This window comes from Orbicella faveolata, unplaced genomic scaffold, assembly GCF_042242905.1.
Source record: "Orbicella faveolata isolate gen_17 unplaced genomic scaffold, um_ofav_v1 contig_12, whole genome shotgun sequence".
NCBI lineage: Eukaryota > Metazoa > Cnidaria > Anthozoa > Scleractinia > Merulinidae > Orbicella > Orbicella faveolata.
The window spans coordinates 8,736,142-8,759,069 of NW_028301539.1; the positions used below are offsets into that span (position 1 = coordinate 8,736,142).

Below are 22,928 nucleotides of genomic sequence, written 5' to 3' on the forward strand. Positions count from 1 at the left end.
ATTTCTTATTTTTATAATTATGTTACATTCATTTCATTACAGGAACTTTTACACACGTACTGTAAAGAACTTACTTACATTACACACTACTTAACTCTACACCTACATTGTATATTGCACTACCACACACTACTACACTACTTATACTTTACACGCTACTTGACTCTACTTTACATCCACTTTGTATACTACACTACTACACACTAATACACTACTTATACTTAACACCCGAAAAGGATATCAATCAATAAATAACATTTACAAGGCTCACAATACTACATAAGTTTTCTAACAACACGCAATAACAGTACGTTGAGAGAATCAATAGCAGTATGCAAGGATTTAAGCCAAAAAACAACAGACATCCAGAATGTTAGTCCAATTTGGCAGTCCTCGGAATTTTTCTCATCCAATTATTTCCAAATTGGACAGCATGTAGTTTTATTACATATACAAATTGCACAAGACTTCGAAACATTCTTTATAGAAATTTGGAAGACAGCTAGGCAAGTCAGCAACACTGAATTGCATTGCAAGAGAAACTTACCACCGTAATCTTTCAGAAAAAAAGGGGAGTATTTGCTTTCAAAAGCTAACATAATCTTCAGTATATTTCGTAAGACACATAATACCTTGCGTATCGATCATTGTCTGAATTTGAGGCATTCTCAACCCGCCGTTTTTTTTTTCTTTTTTTTTCTTTCTTTCTTTCTTTCTTTCTTTCTTTCTTTCTTTCTTTCTTTCTTTCTTTCTTTCTAGTTTCTCCTGTTAAGAAAAATCAAGAGAGGATCAAGGTACTTGCCTTGATCTTCACTTCGAGTGATTAAATACCTTGGCGCACTATTCCTCACTCAGGCTGTTGCTACCATTTTGCAAGAGAACATTGTTTTCAAAGGTCGATTTCATACTGTTATTTAATGTATTTTATGGAACCAATCTATTGCTTGTTGGACACTGGTCATTTCACCTAGCCAACAGTGATATCCAAACGTTACTTACATAGACAAAGAAATAATAAAATTGCAAGATTTAGAGAGGAAGCTACATCAGTCTTAACTGGTTTCCAGGTGCGTCCTCTATTCTGCTTAAATTGTAATTTGGAGATTTAGCACATGTATGGCACCGGGACAGAATCGATACTGGGCCATATTGATGGGAGCTAGGCGTGCGTTCTGACCACTGCGCCACTCGCCTAGCCAAATTATTAAAAGTATGGTTGCACTGAGGAATATATGTACAAGTTCACGAGTATGATTGCGGGGCACAAAGTTACCGATAATCGCAACCATAATAAAATTGGGGAAAAGGTCATAGAGGAAAATCTGAGTAACTTTTTATATCGGGGACTAACTTCTCTCATGCAGACAAAGCATTTTCTTAAATATTTAACGGGTGAACGAAATGTTCCCTAAGATCTGATGGAACATTTCGAACGCATTGTGGTTTTAGCATAGGTACATGAATGTCTTGCAGCCCACAAGAAATGAACGCTATTTATTTTTCAAGCCAGATTGCATGGACTGCTCTTAAACTTGGTATCATAAAGAAACATTTTTACTTTCTCACGCTCGACGAAAATTTTTATTGAGAAATGTAAGTGCCCTGCAGAAGACATAATAGGGGCAAATGCCAGCACCAGATGTCTTGACAGTTCAGTAATACTTGTCCACTACACAGTTGTCAATTTCATGTTCAACAGTTACAAAATTAGTAACAGTCCAATTCTATACCTTTCCAAATTCTTCAAATAAGAATAATTAAAAATTCCTTGGAGTATGATATGTTGTTACCCCCAAAATGGTTATTTTGAACAGTTTTTGTCGTCATTGTACCGAAAAAAGTTGCCTCCAAAGGCCAGTTTCTTGGCAGTTTTATTTGTATCTTAAAGAACCGATCCATTCTTAGCTGAAGGTGGTTATTTCGGGTAACCAATAGTGATACCTGGTCGTTACTTACATGCTACAGGTAATTACTAAACAACGGAAAAGTGTATGCAGTCACAGCTCAATTGTGAATGCCTTTCCAACTTCTTCAAATAAGAATAACGAAATTATTTTGCAGACGATATGTTGTTACTCTCGCAATGGTGATTTGAAAGAGTTATTGTCTCCATTACAGGGAAATAAGGTGTTTTCTCCAGTTTTAGTTTTATCCCAGTGACCGATCCATTCTTAGGTGGAAAGAGGTTATTTCAGGTAACTAATAGTGATATCTTATCGTTGCTTTTACGTGACAAGTAATTATTAAACAATAGAGGAGCGTATGCACTCATCGCTCATATGTGAAAACTTTCGTCCTTCAGAAATTGCAAATCAAAATAATTAAATTCCTTGGAGGAGAGTTTGTTGTTATCCCCAAATAGATTATTTAAAAAAAAAAAAAGAAATAAATAAGAGCTATTGTAACCATTACATCAGAAATTATTTGTTTCAAGAGGACAACTTTATGCCAGTTTACCTCACTTTTAACAACCAAGCATTATAGTATGGCAAATGGTTACTTTAGGTAACCAGTAGTGATACTTTATTGTAGGAAGATTAAATTATTAAGCATTGGACGAGCACATAAGCTTACAACTCAAGTGTATGTCTTTTAAACGTCACATTTAGCAAACAAAACTAATTAAATTCCTTGGTGGAAGATACGTCGTTCAGATATTAGAAACGAGACTAAATGTCACCATTGTATGGAAAGTAACGTTTTTCTAAGGCCAATTAGTTCATGCCAGTTTTTCATCTATTTCTGTCAGTCATTCTATTATTAGATGGAAACTGGCTAATACCACAAAACAATGGACACAAATTAAGGGCAGTTTCAATAACATTTGTGTCGCAAGTTGAATTAAGAGAATTACGGAACTGAAAGGCCGACTCCCTTAGTAACACTTGACAAATCCGACCCACTGCGTAGCCTTTTGTCCTCTTTTGTTTAAAAGCGTGTTGTGTTGGTCGTAATTTTTTTGCATAACATTAGCCTTAAACTTGGGTTTGGGAATGCAAGAACATTTACTGGCTAGGGAATTAGTTCTGATTCGCCTAAAGACTCTCAAAATTTCTATTCTCAGAGGGAATTTAGAGTTGTTCTCGCTCGGCGAAATTTTTCATTAAGTAAATATTTGGAAGCCTACCTTAGGCAAATCTTGTTGAGCATGCGCTGTTCCCAAGTTTCACAGGTGCAAGCAAGTCCTGGCAATTGTCAACCGAACTTCAATGAAAACATCTTCCAAGTTACGGCTGTCAATTTCAGATGTAATTGTTCAATGTTCAGAACGTCTTAAAAGGAGGCAAAGTCACAGGTAGCATTCAATTCAGTACTCCACAGAGAGCTAGCCTGCTAGGAACGTTTTGCTGATCTTGGAAGAAGGTTGGTGTCAGAGGACAATATCAAAAGAGGAGACTCTAGCGCAGTAAGTTGTTGTTGTAGTTGCTTTTTTGTAGATTTTACATCGTTAACAACCTTAGTGCACTGGAAGAAATATTTTCCGTTTTAAGGACGTGGCGTTTTGATTATTAGAACAATAAGGCTGCCGGGCTTAAGATATCTCAGGTGGCTAGGTGTGAATGAAACCATTTACTAAGAAACACAATATCTAAATCCCTTGTTAAAAACTTTTAAATAGTTTTTCACGGTCGGTTTTTATGTTATTGAAAGAGCTCTTGCAATTGCCAATGAAAGGGGGCAATTTTATACCACCAAATTTTCCAGGCGAGTCCGGTCAAATCCCTATGGCAGATTAGAAATCTACTTTCAGTTTTCACGTGCATGTAGTTGTGAAAACTCGTCATCGTAGTTTAATGAAGGATGTGCAATTTGATGCTCTGTTTTTCCACGTTCTCATTAATTGGTACACAATCTTCTCGTGAATTCGTTTCGGTGTCGGAAGTGCGATAAAAGATGGGCCGAAAACTCCTCATCGTGATAATGCAGCCAAGATTTTAGAAAACTGCTTGTTGAACTTGCTTGTTTAAAAAAAAAATGTTTGTTTGGAAAAAAAAAATTGCTCTCTTTTCAAGTCAGTTACATAATGTTAATATGGAAACATTTGTTCACAGGAATAATCAAAGCACATTTTACCAAATAGGTATACACGGAAGCGATGACTATAGATATGCTTTTTGTTTGACAAGAATTAACTCGGAGACGTTGATGGGGTCGGAAGGTGGGATGACACTTTTGCTCCTTTAACATTCGATGTCTGTTCCTTAAACACTCTCAGAAGTTTTTGATTTGTCGACCGTTTTGGGGCTTTGTTTGAGAGTGCCACTGTTGTTTCAAACTGCTATGAGAGTATTTTTGATAGAATTCCTTGTATTTCCAACTCTTTGAACAGCGCTGCAGAATTACTACCTTCTTTCATTATGATTTTAAGTCAATTTTGAATTAATTTACGTTATTTTTAAACTCGTGGATACGCGAAGCGTAGAAACGTGTTTGTTGCGGGGACTCCGATATGCAAACGTGTCACTCACTCAGGTGTAGACACTGTTCGTAATTAGTCGGCCCGAACGAGAGCGCCCGAGTCCGACGCCAAATAGTATAACCGAGCCGGACGCCATATTGGAATAATAACCGAGCCCGACGCCATATTGGAATAGTAACCGAGCCTGAAGCCATGTTGGAATAATAACCGTGCAGTCAGCGCTAGGTTTGCAGCCCAAATTGATAATTTTGTAGCTTTTGGACGACCATTAGGTGTTTCGCTAAATTGAAGTGGAGTTCGAATGTTCGAATTAGTACTATGGCCAACTTGAAGGCTGAATTTCACAGGCCTTTGACTCATCCAGGCGTTAAACATGACCAGGAGATGGGCATTTGTTTGCTGGAAAGCGACCTGATATGCTATTGTGGTAAGCTTTGATGAGAATGTGCCTTATTCGTCGACCTTAATGAACTTATATTAGCGAAGCGAACAATTTTCAATGAACCAAACAGTTATTGAAAACAGGACAAACATCGGCATCATTATATAATATTGTAATTTCATTTTTATAATTTAGTAACATCTAAACCTGAGGCCAGCCGAAATATTGTTTTAAATATACGACGTTGTGTTAGCCTTGCAGTAGTCTTTGACTTGTTATCGCTTTACTTTTCAAGTGTGACTGATTATAGATCTCCTGTGAGATCTAACGCTCACTCAAGCAGCACTTTCGCTCACCGCTTTGCAGTTTGTATTAAGTTTTTCATGTTGAGTTGGCCTCTTTCAACCGACATCGAGTTAAGTTTAGATTAAAGTTGTGTTCTCTATACTTGTCCTGTTTATTTTAGTACATTGATCAGAACTCTAAGTGGGATGTGAAATGCACATAAACTTGGAAAGAAATTCCCAAATACTTGATGTTGATAATCTTACATGATTTTTACCCTGTCTTTTGTTTACACTTTTGCTTTTTGATTGAAAAGATAACTAAGGGAAAGAAAACCTCTGTGAGCTGGTTGGACCACATATTTATGGGTCGACAGATTTTTCAGATCAACACTGAAAAAGCTTGCAAAAGACGCTACTTGTTTTGATGTATTTAACGTGCAATATTATACAGAATCAAGCGGTTCCACATTGGAAAAGAAGTGCTGTCTCATAAGAAACCTTACCTATAGCCTTGAATGAAATGCAATGAAAATCATTCAGTAAGCTCGTAGGACTTGACTACATGCAAATTTTCGCACCAGGCAGGCCCCCCCCGGGGGGGGGGGTACTTTGGGAATTTCTGGGTGGGGATGTGCCGCTGGGACCCTGGAACCCTTAGCCTATACCAGAGCTAGTTCAGCTGAATTTTGCTACCCTATACTAGAGTAAACTCCCCAAATCCCCCCATCTATCGACACTATTGAGGCTGATTTGCGTAAATTTAAACTCGCCGATTTGATTTTTTTTATATTTTTGATGGGCAATTCCTGGTTTCGTTAGTCTAGATAAAATCTTACCACCAACTAGTCAGTTTTGGGAAAAATGATACCCTATTCTAGACCCAAACCCTCGGATTTATATACCCTATCCTAGAGTAAACTGCTTGAAAACCATACACTTCACAGCGGCACATACCTCTATAGCCCATATATGGCAGTGCCTCCCCCCCCCCCTCCCCCCGGGAGGCAGGCAAACATCAACATCATGCTTCTTGATTGAAAAGCTAACTAAGGAAAAGAAAACCCCTGTGAGCTGCTTGGACCACATATTTATGGGTCGACAGATTTTTCAGATCAACACTGAAAAAGCTTCTTATCAAACAACCGACTATGGGAAGTTTCTGCGTTAATTGTCGAGGAATAAGCAAATTGTTAAAATGATGTCACTCGTTGTATTGTGCTTGTTTTTCAAGCTCCAACTCCATTTATACTCTACTGGAAATGAAATATCGCTTTACTGAAATGTCGCCGGCTTCACTCGTAGCATATTTCTGACAAAAGTAGTAAGATTATCAGTATCGCACATATTGAATCTTTTACTGCAATCTTCTGATCCCATTGGTTACCACGTTACCACGTTACCATTTTGTTACCATGCAATAGATCTTTTTGGTGCATACTTAGATCGTTTCAAAAGACGCATTTCAATTTCGCTGTAGAATTACCCACAACAATTACACGGTTCGGGCATAATGCTAGGCAATGCCCATAAATGTTTTCGGATTACGCTCATCTTCGTTTGAGAAGTTTATCAATTCTAAAAGTCGAAAACTGCCTATGATCCGAATGCGATCTTTTTATTGCACAGTTTGTTACAATTGACGCATTTCAGTTTGTCTTGTTTTACCCGAATTCGTTTTGCCAGACTCGGTTTTACTTTGACTGCTCGCCAACACCCATTACTGCTTCGCTGATGTTTATCTTCATTCAGTAAGAAAGTTTGGATCTGTTCATTAATCAAGTCGAAAACTGTGTGTGAGGTGCGATGTGAAAAGTTTCGCAAATATCACTTAAACGAGTGGTCTGAGGATAATGTTGACTAAAATCAATTGAACCGAGGAGAATTGACGGTCATTAATGTGTTTTAGACACACAGCTAAAACTTAAGGCTCGGTAGTAAAATAAACCAATAATCCCCTAAAAGAGAACTGAACTTAGCATAGACATTAGCATTTTGACATTCTACAGTAAAGCTTTAATATGACTGGATTGGTTTGGATATAAATAATATTTGTGTGTCTTTCATGTTTAGATTTGTTCTTGAAGGAATTATGAAAACTTTGGCTATTCTTTTGGTTTTCGCTGTTTTCGCAGTTTCTCTTGGTATTCCCGAGGGTCATTTTCAGGTAACGTTTTTCCAATCGCTTTTCTCACTCTAACCTGTTTAAGTTTAAAAAAAAGAACTACAAAAACAAAGTGAACGAATGACTCTCGCCCGAAAACAACAACCACAAAAAAAATTGCTTCAATCCCAGTTGGATGACACATCAAGAGTAAGATTGACTAAGATCCCCCCCTTTAACTCCCAGCAGTGATCAATATATAACCTCTCTCTTAAATTTCAATTCACTGTCAAGAAGACAGGTAAGTTGAATAAATAATAAGATAATTTTTAGTAATTTGTCTTGATATAACGCCAAACTCTCAGGAATAGCCAACCAAGAAACGAATGGCCATAAGTTGAGACAATTAGCTTGGGAGTAAATTAAAAGGATTCAAACTCAATTCTCATTCGATTACACAATAATGAAACTTACAAGACCACACGATGGAAGACGTACTGCAAGTTTTGAAAGTAGCGTATTATACTGTTTTGATTTGCATTCGACATACTGTATTGAATACCATAATTATGTTCCTTTTTCACAGCTGTAATAAAACAGTTTTACTAAACAAAAAAAATCATTAAAAATCGCGCTATCAGACTTGTCAGACTAATTCACACTAATTCATATTTCTTCACAGTATGATCTGATGGACGATGATAACACCCCTGGTAAGACTATTCACCTCTTTTCCCTTTCATTGATTTGTCTATTTGACGCGAACACTTTCAAAATTAACAACGTCCTTATGGATTTTCTTTATATGCCAAGTGGAACGAGAAGAAGGAGCACAGGAAAAGCGTATGTACAAAAACGTTTCATGCGTTTTTTCAGCCATTAACACGGTTCAGAAACCCTTCTATTTCGTTCCCTTGCAGTCTAAGTTTTCCCTCTATTTAGCTAGTGACAATTCATTAACTTGCTTTTTAACACGACCCCTACTCCCACGAGTATTGACGTGAAAGGATTTTTTAAACTCCCTTTTATGACGTGTCCAGTGGCCATATCTGTTTAATGAAACAAAATGATTTTTTTTTATTATAAAAGAGTTCAACTCCCTCAGGATTGATTTGGGACACCAACATGGCCGACTTATCATTGTTTAGGGTTACCAATATGGCCGACATGACATCACGCGGGAATACTCTATTTATGAAAAAATCATTATTAAAATGAAAGTTCACGAAAAGGTTGCCAACTCCGCTATGTTTCCTATTTTTCAACTCCTTTCTGGGTGTTTGGAAATGAATTGAAGTACTGCTTCTCTTGTTCGATGATGTTATGCCGCTAAATTGCTATTGTTTTCAGATAATTTTTGTGACATCGCTATGATCATTCAGATTTGTTTCCAAGTGTTCTGTTTGGAATTTTCGGCTTCATTTGGTATTTTGGTGTGATAACAATCATTTAAGCAGTTGACGCGCAAAGTTCACATTTGTTAATGTTTTTCTGACTTTGGAAGTTTATCTCTTAGTTAAGCTTTACTTCCTGTTTTTTGGCTATTTCATTGGTTGCTGCCCTTTACTCGGAGAGGTAATCAAAACATCCAAGGTCAGGGAACACAAACAAGTGTGTACTATAGCAGTTTATACGTAAGCTTTCGAGTAACACGTTCGGTAGAAGTAAGTGTGTGGAAGTAGACGTAGATCACAACAATAAAACTTTGCTAAAGAAGACTCTTTTTACCTCCCTTATGTAGCTGATCATGAGTTTCTTCCCCCAATATTATACTTTCAATTAAAGAACTAGAACAAACTTTTCACAGAAGCTTTATTTCTGCGCTTAGCTGTTTGATTCCTGCTTCGTTTAGGAATTATTTACTACCCTTGGATTCAGTCATATGCTGTCAACTTTTGGAAACCTTACATGCCATAAGCCTTGTTATCTATCTTTATTTTTTCATGTCAAGTGCCAGTAAAGGAAGGAGCGTTGGAAACGAGTAAGTACAAGACTTTCCCTGATTTTTTTGGGTTGTAGATAGACAGCACATAATTTGCCTTAAAGCCATAAACAACCATAATCCCTCTGTTATGTTCCCTTATATTTTGACCACACTTCCTATTATTTAGTGAAACTTTAATAGTCCCTTCTGTGGAAGGCCTCATGCTCCCTCCATTATTAATAACATTTGTGTTGTTGCATGCAGTGATTCAGTCGCACCCACTGAATAATATTTGAAAACTTGAAACGTAACTGATTTTTGGCCGGCTTAGTGGTTCTTGAGGATCCTATCTTTGACTGACGAACTTAAATTCTTAGTACGATTACAGATTGTCCTGTTTTGTCGACGTGTGCCAACTCGGGCGCCACCAGTCGTATTTCAAATCCTTTCTCAGTGTTTGGAAATGAGATAAAACACTGTCTCTCTTGTTTGATCAGATTACTTCAAAGTCAAAAAAATTCACAGACGCTTTATTTCCTTGCTTAGCTGTTTCATCCTTGTTTCTTTTAGGAATAATTTACTGCCCTTGTTGGTGGTGTGGATGTCCTTGGGGTCAATGCAGATGGGAAGAGTGCTGAGTTCACGGGACGCTAAGAGACATCTGATGTCACTTTCAAGGTTGCTGGCTGGAAAAACTTAGGAAATGTAGTGCATAATGTAACCGCGATCATATATACTCGTATCGCAATTTGAATGTAATTGAGTTTTTTTTATTTTTATTTTTTTTTATTTGAACAAGAAGCCAATAATAAACTCCAGCGATCAGTACAACCAATTCAGTCTCAGATTGTGTAAGCTATGATATAAACCTGGTAAATGGCCTTGCTCGCCAACAGTTTCTTGTAGGCAGTTGGCAGAGCGCCCGATTGGCAATTGGGGCTGGCTGGGGTTCGAATCCTTAGCTCATACGGGACCTGATTTGTTTTTGTTTGTCCCACGCTCGTGACAAACGAATTTAACATCTTTTTTTTGTTTATTTTATCATATGTTGTTTTGAGTATAGGTATCTACGTCACGCAATTTTAAACAATTTCGGTTCTAGCCGACTGGAAAAAGACGAAGTTAATTTACCAAATTAAAATAACTCAATGAATGTAAGGACATACAAGAAAGAAAGAAAAGCGGAATAGGGGTATGGGTGGGTAAATGTAATGACGATTAAAGACGGATTTAATTCAGCTAAACTTGTAGAACGTTTATTTCAGTTTGTATAAAGGCTTCGTTTTTGAATACCCGTAAATCGCCCTTGTTGTTTAGGTAGCCAGGTTTAATTCAAATCTGTTCACTGCTTCTGTGCCGATATAAGCCAGAGCGACGAGCAACAAAAACTTTACGAATTTGCATATTTGTGCACCCAGTTCTTACAGCTCATAACAATTTGTCCGAAGCTGAAGTGCTTATATAGGTGAATAATTCCATATTTTAGCTTTATTTCTACAAGAGATGCGATGGGAGATTTTGAATTCTTCAATACTTTATCTATTCTTGAAAGTAAGTAATATTTCCACTTTGGAAATATAAATATATAAATATAGTTTCCCTTTGAAACCACTATCTTTGTTTAAACTTGTTTCTCTGCTGAAAGGCAGACCCTAACAAACAATGGACATTAATTTAAAGTAAAAGACGTGTTCTCTAAAGTAATATCATTTGACTGAAAATTATGTAAATTGTGTGTTAATAATAACGACTAAATTTCCTTTCTTTTAAAATCTTTACATTTTTTCTGTAATATTCTTGCACTCTTTACTTCCCTTTTTATAAATTCTACCTTTAAATGGTTTAAATTCCAAGCCAGTATTCATTTAATTTCCATTCTGCAGCAAACACAAAAAAACCTTGATTAACGGTGGTGAACTTGTTAAATTAACAGTCTATTTAACAATTATTCCATGAGCGCGCGTTGGATATGAGTTGGCTATAACCAATCTCATATCCAACAAGCGCGAATGGAATAATTGTTTTATTAAATTCGGTGCTTTTGTATTCTTGGAAATATAGCTTAATTTTATTGGATTTTAATTTTACAAAACGACCGGAAGTCGATGTGACAAAAACAACAACAAGTGGGAAATCACATGACATGCGCGCCGTTTGTAAAATTAGTTGAATGAAAAATTTGAGAGCGAAGCAAGCGAATTTGCTGAATGAAATTGCAATCAAGTAAAATTCAAGAAACGTCTATCAAATGAAGGAGATATAACCTTGGTCAGAAAGTTTGAAAAGCGTTCAAGTTTGAGTGACGGAGAAGAGCCAAATAATTGTGCACTTGCACATTGCCATTGTAATAATGCTGCGGAAAACTTTGATCGCCATGTGACACAGACGTTGTGCCAAAATTACTCTCGACAAGATCTCTCTCAGGATTCCCTTGCTTTGAAAGCCTTGGCATTTCGAGCTGTATGTGTGGAGTTCATTGTTGGTCAGTTTTATAGTCAAGGACAGAAACTAGTTTAGCGTCAGATTCATCTTCAGAATCTCCGAGGCCACCTGGTGGTTTTTCGTGGCTGGTAAAGAACCGGGCTTACTTCGGTTCAGCTCAAAACACTCAACTCCTTAAGGTGTTTTTCGCAAGGACAGAATTGTTGGCGCTAGCTGTCGTTGATTCTCTCGTCGTCGTCGGCCAAAAAAGAGACTGAGATGAAACTAGGTCGTCCTCTGTAGCTGTGCGGGATTCTTGCTCTCGGCTGATCCGAGCTTGCTCACTCGAACAGTTTCCTCATCTGCTCATTGGAAACTGGTTCCTTATGGACTACGCCGGCAATCATGCCTGTTTACCTGCGGCCTTTTACAAATGCATATGCTCTAATAACTTATTTGCCTGGTCAGAGATAATGGAAAACGGTTTGTTGTGCGGCGGCGTGCGAAGGAAATGATCAACTGGCGGCTTTAATGGATTTAATCAATGAACTTTTGCAATTTACGTGTCATCCTTCTTCCTCGCAGACGAGTAAAAACACTTCAACTGAACATTCAGTTCTTCTTTTGACATTTCTTATATCGGTTTCGAAAATTTGGTGCTACCAGGACTAGCAAGCCATTCTGTTCAGGTAAAATTTGTTTTTGTTACATAATCTTCATGAATGCGTAAAATCTCGCCTGTCATATTTTAATTTTGCAACTTTAAGGGAAACTTAACGTATACGTGCCGTTTAATATTCTTATCTCGAGCTTTGTGGCTTTTTGTTGTTACTGGGACGGCATTGTCCATAATTCCCTGTATTTCCTGTGTAGATAGCTCACCAAATGTGCTTTTTTTCATCCATTTTCTTAGTCGACGAAACTTCGCTTCACGCGAAAAAGCTCATGCCGAGCGACATTTGCCGCTTTCATTTCCATATATGGTCAAACGCAGGTATAATGGCTGGTAACCGAGATCCAGTGAACCAATCAGAAAGCTAGAATTGCATTATCCGAGGCTGAGAATTTAATAAAGTGAATTATTCACACTTATTTATTTGTTATTTGAAAATATCAATTAATAATCATGCTACAAGCCATTTGAATCACTGCAACCCGGGAGTGATTTTGACTGGAAAGCAACAATTCTTGTCGCAAAGGGAATAATAGTCTTGCGGGCTGACTGAAGTTTAATACAGTCAAACAAAACGATATGTCAGTATTTATTGAAGCTCTTTAAATCAAACGTTTTCATTTGTGCTACATGTCATTTCGAAAAAATATGAACCTAGTAAATGGCCTAGCTTGCCAACGAATTGATGATGAGAACAGTGCTAAAACATCAGTAGCGTGAATGACGCCAAGCGCCCGTACATACAGATAGTTTGTCATTATCTATATAAGTATGATTGGATATTAATCAGTAGTTTCACTAGCAGCCTATATGGCTTTTTTGTTGTTGGTAAAAGGAAAGCCAGATGGATGGGTTCCCTCTCCACTGATGGAAGATCAGTGGGTGAACTGGGAAAGTAATCTGTATGTAAGAGTGGGGAGGTGTAAGAAAAAAGTAAAATCTAAATTCAATGAGTTAAGGTTAATGGTTTTATTGAGGGAGCGACATCTGCAACACAGCACTCTCCAGCTCAATAAAGGTTTAAAAAACTTAAATTCATTTATTATAATCTATGGTTAAAAGGCCAAAGGATGATCTGCAAAGGAGTTCTAAACCCCGTATAAAAACAAATCACTTATGAACTAATATAAATACACTTAGCCTAAAAATAAGAAATTCAAGAAATGCATTTATGAAAAAATAAAAAAATACTTAACAATCACTAATAAATTTCTTAACTCTAGACTTAAAAATAGTTACATTATCAGAATAACGAATATCGAAAGGTAATTGATTTCACATATCAGTTATTCGATGGGAAAAACTATACTTCAAGACATTAGTTCTGGCATGTTTCTTCTTTAAAGTTAAAAAGTCCTTAGACCTAAGTGAAAAGAAGTCTGCTTCAGTGTAGAAATCTACAATTTTACTGACGTCAATATTTATGTTGTCATTATGTATTTTATATAAGAATGTCACATCAGTCAGTAATCTTCTCTTCTCTAGTGACATGAGGTTTAACTTCTTCAAACGAATGTCATAGGGATCATCGCTCTTTAAGATAAATTTAGTTGCTCTTCTCTGTACCCTTTCCAACTTATCCATATTTCTTTTTGTATAGGGAGACAACACTACCGAACTGTATTACAGGTTTGAGCGAACCAATGAGCAATAAAGAGTACGCAAGATCGCAGGGTCACCCAGACCTTTACAAGTTCTTTTAATTAAGCCAAGCATTCTGTTGGTCCTGGATACAACCTAATCAATGTGTGGGTTCCATGATAAGTGTTGATTAGTATAAATTCCTAAGTCTTTAAACTCCGTAACCTCCTCCAATCCAGAATTTTCCAGGAAAAAACTAGAAGTAAGTGGATGAGTCTTCTAAGTAATTTTCATGATTTTGTATTTCTTAGCATTAAAGTTCATGAAATTTCGAACACTCCATTGAGGCAGATTATCCAGGTCTTGTTGAAATAATTCAGGATCGCCAGCCGTGTTAATGATCCTGGAACATTTGCAATCATCCGCATAAAGGGCAATAGTACTGCCACGAAGAACAACTTCAGGGAGGTCACTAATAGATATAGCAAAAAATAAAGGCAAATAAAGAAAATGCCCCGAGGGACTCCAGATGAGACGTCAGACCAGGAAGAGGATATACCATCCAGCACAACTCTCTGTCGACGATTGGTTAAATAACTTTCACACCATTGTAATAATGAGCCAGTAATCCCAAAGTTGCACAGCTTTTTCAACAAAACTGAGTGATTTACTTTGTCAAAGGCAAAGAAAAAAAGACATTAAAAGAAAATATTAAAAGGAAATTAGAAGAAAATATTAGCCAGAGTAACCTCAAGAATTAGTAAAATGGTTAAAAACAGAACAAAATAAAACAAATTAAAGCAAAACATGAATATTATTAGGCACTAACGATGAGGGACCTACAAACTGCAATGCAGATACGTCAGCCACATAGTAGTGCGCAAAAGAAAAACAAATTAACAATAACAGCAACAAAGGGAGATGTTATTTCGTCACTAACCTTAAGTATTTGATGATACTCTTACATTGAGTACTCAGTTACCTCCTATCTGCAACATAGCAACAGCATACATGTACCTTAAAACTGTCAGTTTCTCCTTTAACCAAATCCAAGACAAGATGTATACACAGGTATTTAATGATAAGAACAATGCTGTAACATCAGTAGCGTGAATGACGCCAAGCGCCCGTATATACAGATAGTTTGTCATTATCCATATAAGGAAAAACGGACCAGCATGAGTAATCAATGACATTAAGAGCAGACCCTGACTGCCAAATATCTTTTCACTCTCCCTAGAGAACAAGGTACTGGAACATTACACCATATATTTTATGATGCACAGGACACTTTTATTATGCACAGGACCATTACTAAACATAGGACACCAACAGAGGACACCCTACAATGCACACGACACCCTACAATGCACAGGACATCCTATAATGCAAAGGGAACCGTATATGGTCAACTCTCTCTTAATGGACAACTCAATAAGATGGACACCTCTCTGAAACAGACACTTGAGTCTATCCCTGCCATTTGAGCTATTCAGTCATTTTCTTACAATTGAGCACAGACACCATTCTAAGATAGACACTTGATGCCGGCCCTGAAGGTTTCTGTCTAAGAAAGAGATGACTGTTACCCACATGACACCTTATAATGCACTGAGTACATTTTGATGCTCAGGACACCCTGACACCCTTCCAAGTACAGGACACCCTATAATATACAGGACTCCACACAACATCCTAGATGTATTACAAAGCACAGGCCACCCCAGAATGCACAGGACAACCTATAATGTACAGGACACCCTGTAATGCAAAGGACACCTTGATAACTTATTTATTATTTATTTATTTAATAGTTTATAATTCATTTATAATTCATTAACCATTATTTACTGTTCATTAATTTATTTGTCATACACAGATTCAATGTATATATGGAATAATGCCTTAGAACATCATCATGCTTATGTTTATCACTGTTACCTAAATTGACGTTTCCTGCATTCGTGTTGTTCTTGTCTTTTTTGTTTTGGTTAGGTTTTCTGGTTATGGACAGCAGGAGAAATGCTGATCGTAGTAAAGAGAGGAAGGAATGGAGGAAAAAAGATGCTGAAGATAAAATATCAAAATAAGATGAACGTTGAATAGAGCTATCTGTAGTGCTGTTATTTATTAAAAGTAAAAAAAAAAGGAACAAACTTATTTTGCGTGAAGGGGTTTTTTCTGGTGACATATGTATATACAGTGGAACCTCGATTTAACGAACCTCTATATAACGAAATCCTCGGTATGAACGGACGATATTGTTCACAGGGTCTGGACAGGTATTCTTGGGATCCCGGATTGGACCAAAATACGATTTGGGATTCGGGAAAACGCAAAATTTATTGACAGGATCCGGGATTTGACTGCTCCTTGGGAAGCTAGATTTGCCAAAAGTTAGTTTTTTTTTGTTTTGTTTTGTTTTTTTGCTTCTCAGTTGGGAGTTTGGAAAATCGTCACGACGCAAATCAAGAAAAAAAAAGTGCGGGATGCGGGATTATCTTAAAGAAGAAGTTGAAATGCGGGATCAGCACCCCCTCTTAGAGACCCTATGTTCAGTCCGGCCAAAGTTACAGTAAAAAGTATAGAGCAGAAACTCGTTATATCGAACTTCGATTTAACGAAATCCTCTTGATATCAAACACAATCCAGTAGTCCAGCTGTAAAATCTACCACTATACAACGAATAAATGTTAAGACACGACGAAAGATGAACGCGGAACAGAGCAACAAGATAAAAATTAGGACCAACCGGAATTTCTAGTTAGTGTAACGTAAATTTATGTTCATATGTTATTTAATCGTTCGATTCCGCAGATGCTGTGTAGTGCAACGAAACACTGTTACAGAACAATTATTAACTACACCTCGATATGACGAATATTGTGGTTCTTCTCCGCAAATTCGTTATAATGAGGTTTTCGATAAAGCGAACCAATATCCCCAGTCCCTCAGCGCTTCGCGGTTAAATCGAGGTTCCACTGCAAGTTAGAAACAACCCGTGCCTAGATATCTGGTCGTAAGCGAAGAAGCAGACGAGATGTTGCGAAGCAGTTCTGGGTAACTGCATCTGCGCCATAATCCATGTTTTCAGGAACAAAAATGGACTAGATTGCTCGCGAGTCGAATGCCGGAGCTAAACAAACAAAGGTATTGCCAGAAAGATGTGAAACCTGCAATTTTGAGGAATATCTTTATAAAAAACACTCTAATCTGTGGATCGAAAACTCGAGGCGGAAACATTGGAGCCATGACAGAATTAAGAAGGCTCAAAACGGACTCCTCTTTTTTAGCATTACTTTAAAATTCTGAGCACTTTTCAGCGCTTTCAGCGCAATGGAGAAAGTTTAAAGGAAAGATTAAAAGTTGAAAGGAAAATCGGCACCTCAGTCATCGATCGTCATTAACTTCGCGAATGAGCAGTCCACGGAAACCACGAGGGGGTACTCCTATATGAAACAGACGCTTATGCTCGTCGAAAATTTGTGAAATTGACCCCTAAAGAAGACCAATCTGAGCGTGACCCTGCAATTTTTGACTTCTAAACGAGACCAATCTGGTAGCGTAATCAAACGAAAATTGAGTTTGGCATTGATTTTAAAGCTTTGACTAATCTCAGATAAATCAGGTAAATAAAATGAGTTAAAATTTTACTATATCTCTTCGGGCAACCCTAAACGAGACATTTGTAGGCTAAAATTGTTGGCTCTTTTTCTTCAACACCCTAAACGAGACCAAAATCTTAAATTTACACCCCTAAGCGAGACGACGAGCATCCCCGTCTGTTTCATATGGGATCCCCCCCCCCCCCCCCTCCCGCGGGAGAGACACACCGTCAGGTCGCACCGCGGCATTTTATTTAATAAGCGTTGCCTCTTGTTTTGTTTCCCCAGAAATGACGTGATTCCATTTTGGCTTCAGGGCGACCTGTTTACATGGAGGAGCATAATGGCCAATCAAGATAGAGTTGGTAACTGGGAATGTAAACATCGCCTAGTCATAAGTTGATAAACAAACTGGTGAACACTCGATCTTCAAATATCCCAAAAATAAGAACGTAACTGACAAACACAAAAAGAAATAAAAATATATCACGAATGGAAATTTGTGACGACTTAAGTGATTCGAAGTGAGACTGAGAGAATATACTGTGCATGAATGCAACAGTTATGTTTTTCGCGTTAATTTGCAATGCAAACATCTTTGCAAACTCTAATGAGCAGTGAAAGTTCACCAATGAGAATTCCCGCTGGCATTTCCCAGGAAAACTGAGTGGCAAAAGGTAAGGTAGTTCACGTTTAGTACTCTAATCCATCGTTTTGTATTTTGTTGAAAATTATTACATTGCAATTTAAGTGTTGCAGTTTGGCTGTAATTTTCTTTATATGGTACGAGTCGAAAATTTGGATATTTAATCCCATTTGTAGTTCGAAGTTGCCTCGAACAAAAATATTGAAATTCTTCTTGAATTTGCACAGCATGGTACATGTATCATTGAGAGTGAAATAGAAGGATGGAATTTAACTACATGTACTGTAGTTTCGTCATTGTATAAGACGATGCTTGTCACGAAAAAGATACTGAGTCACAACAACTAAGTCGCTCAGATTAGAGTAAATTGCAGTCTCGCACGGAACTAGGAAAAATGATTCTAATAAAGAAATCTTCGTATATCTTGGCGTTGCATTTTATAAAACTAGCGCATTGCGTTAATTTGACTGTATCGGATTAAAAAACAAGTAGCCACGTGCCAATTTATAAGCTGAATATATATGGGTATTGACCAAGCGTGAGGTCAAGATGGCGGGATATTGGCCAAGTTCTTTTTTTGCGTGTTTATGGACCGAGACGAAGTCGAGGTCCATAAACACGCAAAAAAAGAACAAGGCCAATATCCCGCCATCTTGACCGGACAAGCTTGGTCAATAAAGGATTGATTATATGGCCAATAAAGTCATGAATTAACAAACAAATTTGCGAAAAATCGCGGGCAATCCCGAGCGGGCAAGATCGACCCATCTTGCCCGCTCAGGTAGCCAATCACGACCTAGGATTTACACCATCTGCCATCTGCCATCTGCCTGCCAGGATTTACTCCATCTCCCGATCGCGGAGCCAGCCATATCATGTAATAATAACATTTAACACACAACAACCCACGGCAAAAAGACCATGGGATCCGCAAATTCATCACTCCCCTTTCGATTCCGGAAACGGAACACTCTCTCTTTTTGAAAATATTATTTCTGCTGTTTTTAGTTTCCCTTTTTGTTATTTTTACGCTTGTATGGATGTATATAGCTGTGTTTTCTTGATTGATATCGACATAGAAGTCCCCACGCTTTCACAGAGGCCAAATGGCAGGCCCTTATTGACTCACTTGTATCTGCGGTGTGAGAAATTTGGCAGCAAGATCAATTGACTACTCAGTGGGGTCGCCAAGCAGCTTCTCGGAACGTCTCACACCATTGGTTGAAACCACAAGATATAGACAAAAGAACAATGAAACCTAGCTCTGAAACAATAGAGCTTCGTGCCAAAAACATACAATGAAATTAGAGGTTCTGGAGGGCTTCAACCCAACAAACTCAGTGCCAAGTAGGTTCTTCGTAATTATGCAAATCAACCTGCATAGAGAAAACTAAAAGAATATATAATGATAAGGGGGAAGGGGGGAGTGAGCCGGAAGGGAAAGAAATGTGGACGTTTGTTTACACGTACATTTCAGCATGACACGATTTTACGAAAACCTCGACGAACATGACACTAGGTGCTTTACGTTTTCCTGGAAGATCATAAATGTTCAAATCAAAATAGTATAAATCTTCGTACCTAAAGAAAGTTGCGCGAGTCCATCGTGTGCATGAAGTCGGGCTGCCACGGGATGCCAAGCGCTGATTGGTAAATTTGAAACGGCATGCATGCTTCGAATTCCTCTGGTCACTGAGTTTCGCACCGATCATATTGAGTAAGCCGTATCCATGCTTTCAGCATTGATTTTTTCGGGAAATGTTGGGGAAATGAAGCTCAAATTCGGCGAAGAGATAGAGCATCAATCAACAACTGTCGCCTGTCAGGTGAGATTTTCAGTAGTTTGGCGTTAATTCCAGTTTGAAGTGGAGGAGGTCGCGGCTGACTTTCAAGTACCTTGTCCCCCTTTCTTCTCTTACTGGCCTCCGACCAACAGAAATTTCGTAAAAAAGACGCTTCAATCTGCTAGGATTACAAAAACACACCCAATTTGAGTCGATTAACATTTCATTTAACTTTATTGAGATAGTCAGACCGATATGTAAGTTAGATATGCAATTTTCAGAGCTTTAGTCATAATCCTCATATATTTTTTTTTCGTCTCATGTCAACAATTAACAACCACGAACACATAGACTGGTCTGCCTGTGGTTTATCCAGTTCTAAGATAGCTGTGTGTGTTTAGTGCTCTTTAGTCGAACCTTGCTGTAGACATTATGGTTCAGACCAATTGTAAAGCGCTTTAAAATATTTTCATCTCACGTCTTTGAAGGGTCGATCGTCCTGCTATAAAAAAAGAACGTATCGTACAAACATTCATTTCCAGCGAGTGCGTGTGTGTTCTCACGCGTGTTTAGCATTCTTTAACGGCCGACGTGTTACCATCGGCAGTGCCCTTGACAACAATGTCTTTTTGATGTCAAAACCTCGTCACCAAACTTCCAACCTGGCTTCCAGGTTGCCAAACTACCTCATTCTCGCCTCACTCAACTGATACTCGTAGTATCAGATCATTGGACAAGTTATTCGCGCGACACTCCTTCCAGCCCAGCAGAAATCTCAAGGGAAGCGCTTTCTAATTCGCCATAGAACTAGATTCAGTGCCACCCCGGTAAGTACGGCATTCGGTCGGAGTGATCTTTCTTAAGTATTAAGACATATTACAAATTAAGGAAGTTTGGGCTATGTACCTAGTATAATTGGTCAATGCAAGTTAGCCAGGACGCCGAAAGCCATGTTCTGATTCGGCGGTCCATCTAATTGCTTTTCGCTGCAATCATGTTCTTCGAGTAAGTTGATTTCGATTATGGGAATAAAGCTACAACATTTGGCCAATTATTAGCAGTGGGACTATCGTTTCGATGCGTTCAGCATTCGTGGTCGAATCCATTTCCTCGTAATGACGTTCTATCGAATTAATAGGGAGCTTAAGCAACGACGACGTCGACGACAACGAGAACGCCACAAAACAATAGGCCTAATGAGTAAAAACAATGGCTCTGCACGCTCTACAGGTGCGGTTTGCATTTTGGTAAGTTTTTTTGCCGTTCTCGGCTTAACAACGACGTGAAATGACCAAATTTGAAATTCTTTGTCTTAACTTTAACGGCTTTCATACCAATTCTGTTTCTGGACAGTTAGTAATTGTTTTACACGTGGAACGAGTTGGAATAAGTGCGAAGTGATGACAATAACGCGAATTTATGTTTTCGGATGTCGTTGTCGTAGCCGTCGTCGTCATTCTTGCTTAATCTCCCTAATGACTCTTCCTTTAAACTGCTTATACTTTCTTGATCTGCTCAACCACATAAAAATCGTGACAAATCTTCGATCTCTCCACCAAATTTCCTTATGATAAACGAGTCCTCACTTTTCAAGTCTTGAGACGGAAATACCCCAAATAATTTGCCAATCACAAAAATTAATGCTTTTTAAATGATAAATTGATTTTGGAAGCGCTTTGGATTTTATCACGTGAGTTTAAAAGCAGCTATTTTCATTTTCAACTGCAGTTTTAATAGAAAGCAAGGATATTTCTTTATTTCCTTTATAACAAATCCACGTACTTTTGCTCTAATGTTGTATCTAGTTTATTATATATATATATATACTTCTTGAACTTGAACAGAATAAATTTATAGAGCGCTCGACTCTGAGAGGAGCAGTGTAGATAATAAACAATGGTAGCAAGACTTCAATCCATCGTTTTATTGCGACAACGCTGTTTCGTATGGTCAAAGGGTGACCACACTCATCAGGCAATATCAACGAATGACCGTTAAATTTCACAAACTGGCAATTAAAAGCTAACTTTAGGTTGCTATGAGATATAAAAACAGTTGCTATGATATGGAAAAACAGATGCTATATAACATTGAAAAACTGGCAATAAAAAAATAAATAAATAAATAAACAAAAATAAAAAAAAATAAAATAAGAATAATAATAAAAAGTAAAATAAGAATAAAAAAAAAAATTAACCAGTTGCTATGGGATTTAAAATCTGAAATCTCGTGTTGCTAAAAGATTGCGTTACTTGCTCACAAAGTTCTTGAGTAGGTATCTGTTTCTGTGGGGGCACGCACTTGCTAGTTCGTTTCGCTTGTTCAAAGTACACAAACTCTTCTTACAGATGATCACGAATTTTTCAAAAAGACATAAATTACATTTGTTAGTAATGTTGCTATAAGGTCTGCACTGCTTAATGATTCTCCACTTGATGGTAAAAGGTTTGTTGTTGTCTTTGAGTGTCCAAATATGTTTAGATAGCTCAGTTTCGTTTCTCTTGTTTTGGTGTCGAAAGGATGCTGTGTGATTCCTGTAGCGCTCTTTAAAATTTGTGGCGAGGCCCACGTATGATTCTGATGACGTTTGTGTTGTGATTGTGGCTTGGTAAACTACATTTTGTGTGAGGCATTTTCCGTCCAGCGGGCATTGATCCTTTTTTCTGCAGTTGCATTCTTTGGCGTTTGTTTGTGTTTGCGACTGGTAGTAATCTGATAGTAGTGCTTTGTTGTGTGACGAGATGATACTCTTCATGTTAGGCATGCAGGAGTAGCTGAGCTTCAGTGTGTGCTTGTTGAAGATCTTGTGTAGGGGGTGTCCGTTAGGGAAGCATCTGTCAATGATGTTTAGGAACTTCCTTCCCAGGTTAGTTTTCACGTTAGCATTCCATGGGGGGTTGTACCATACGATTTTTCTTTGGCGATTTCTGTTGCGCTTTGGCTGTGGTTTATACGTGAGCTTGTGATTGTAGCCGCTCTCGTCAAGCGCTTTCTGGTACGGCGGAATCGCTTCGTCGAAAACTTTCTGGCTAGATGAGATGCTGGTCAGTCGTTTGTTGATGTTTTCTGGAATGTTCTTCAGTAGTGCGGGTGGGTGATTACTT

At 37.9% G+C, this 22,928-nt stretch overlaps 1 protein-coding gene, 1 long non-coding RNA gene and 1 pseudogene across 3 annotated transcripts in view; 1 reads left to right on the forward strand and 2 right to left on the reverse strand.

Annotated features, from left to right (window-relative positions):
* LOC149116456 (EGF-like repeat and discoidin I-like domain-containing protein 3) overlaps positions 1-22,928 on the reverse strand; it is a 61,130-nt gene that overhangs the window by 5,836 nt on the left and 32,366 nt on the right. The gene's annotated exons all lie outside the window — the stretch shown is intronic.
* LOC149116457 (uncharacterized) lies at positions 3,289-9,949 on the forward strand. Of its 2 annotated transcripts, XR_016205737.1 has the most exons (6): positions 3,289-3,406; positions 7,160-7,253; positions 7,873-7,903; positions 8,004-8,033; positions 9,142-9,171; positions 9,685-9,949. It is a non-coding gene; the product is annotated as an uncharacterized LOC149116457 (long non-coding RNA). The 2 variants fall into 2 exon arrangements; XR_016205738.1 differs by lacking the exon at positions 8,004-8,033.
* On the reverse strand, positions 13,400-14,128 carry LOC149116458 (uncharacterized; annotated as a pseudogene).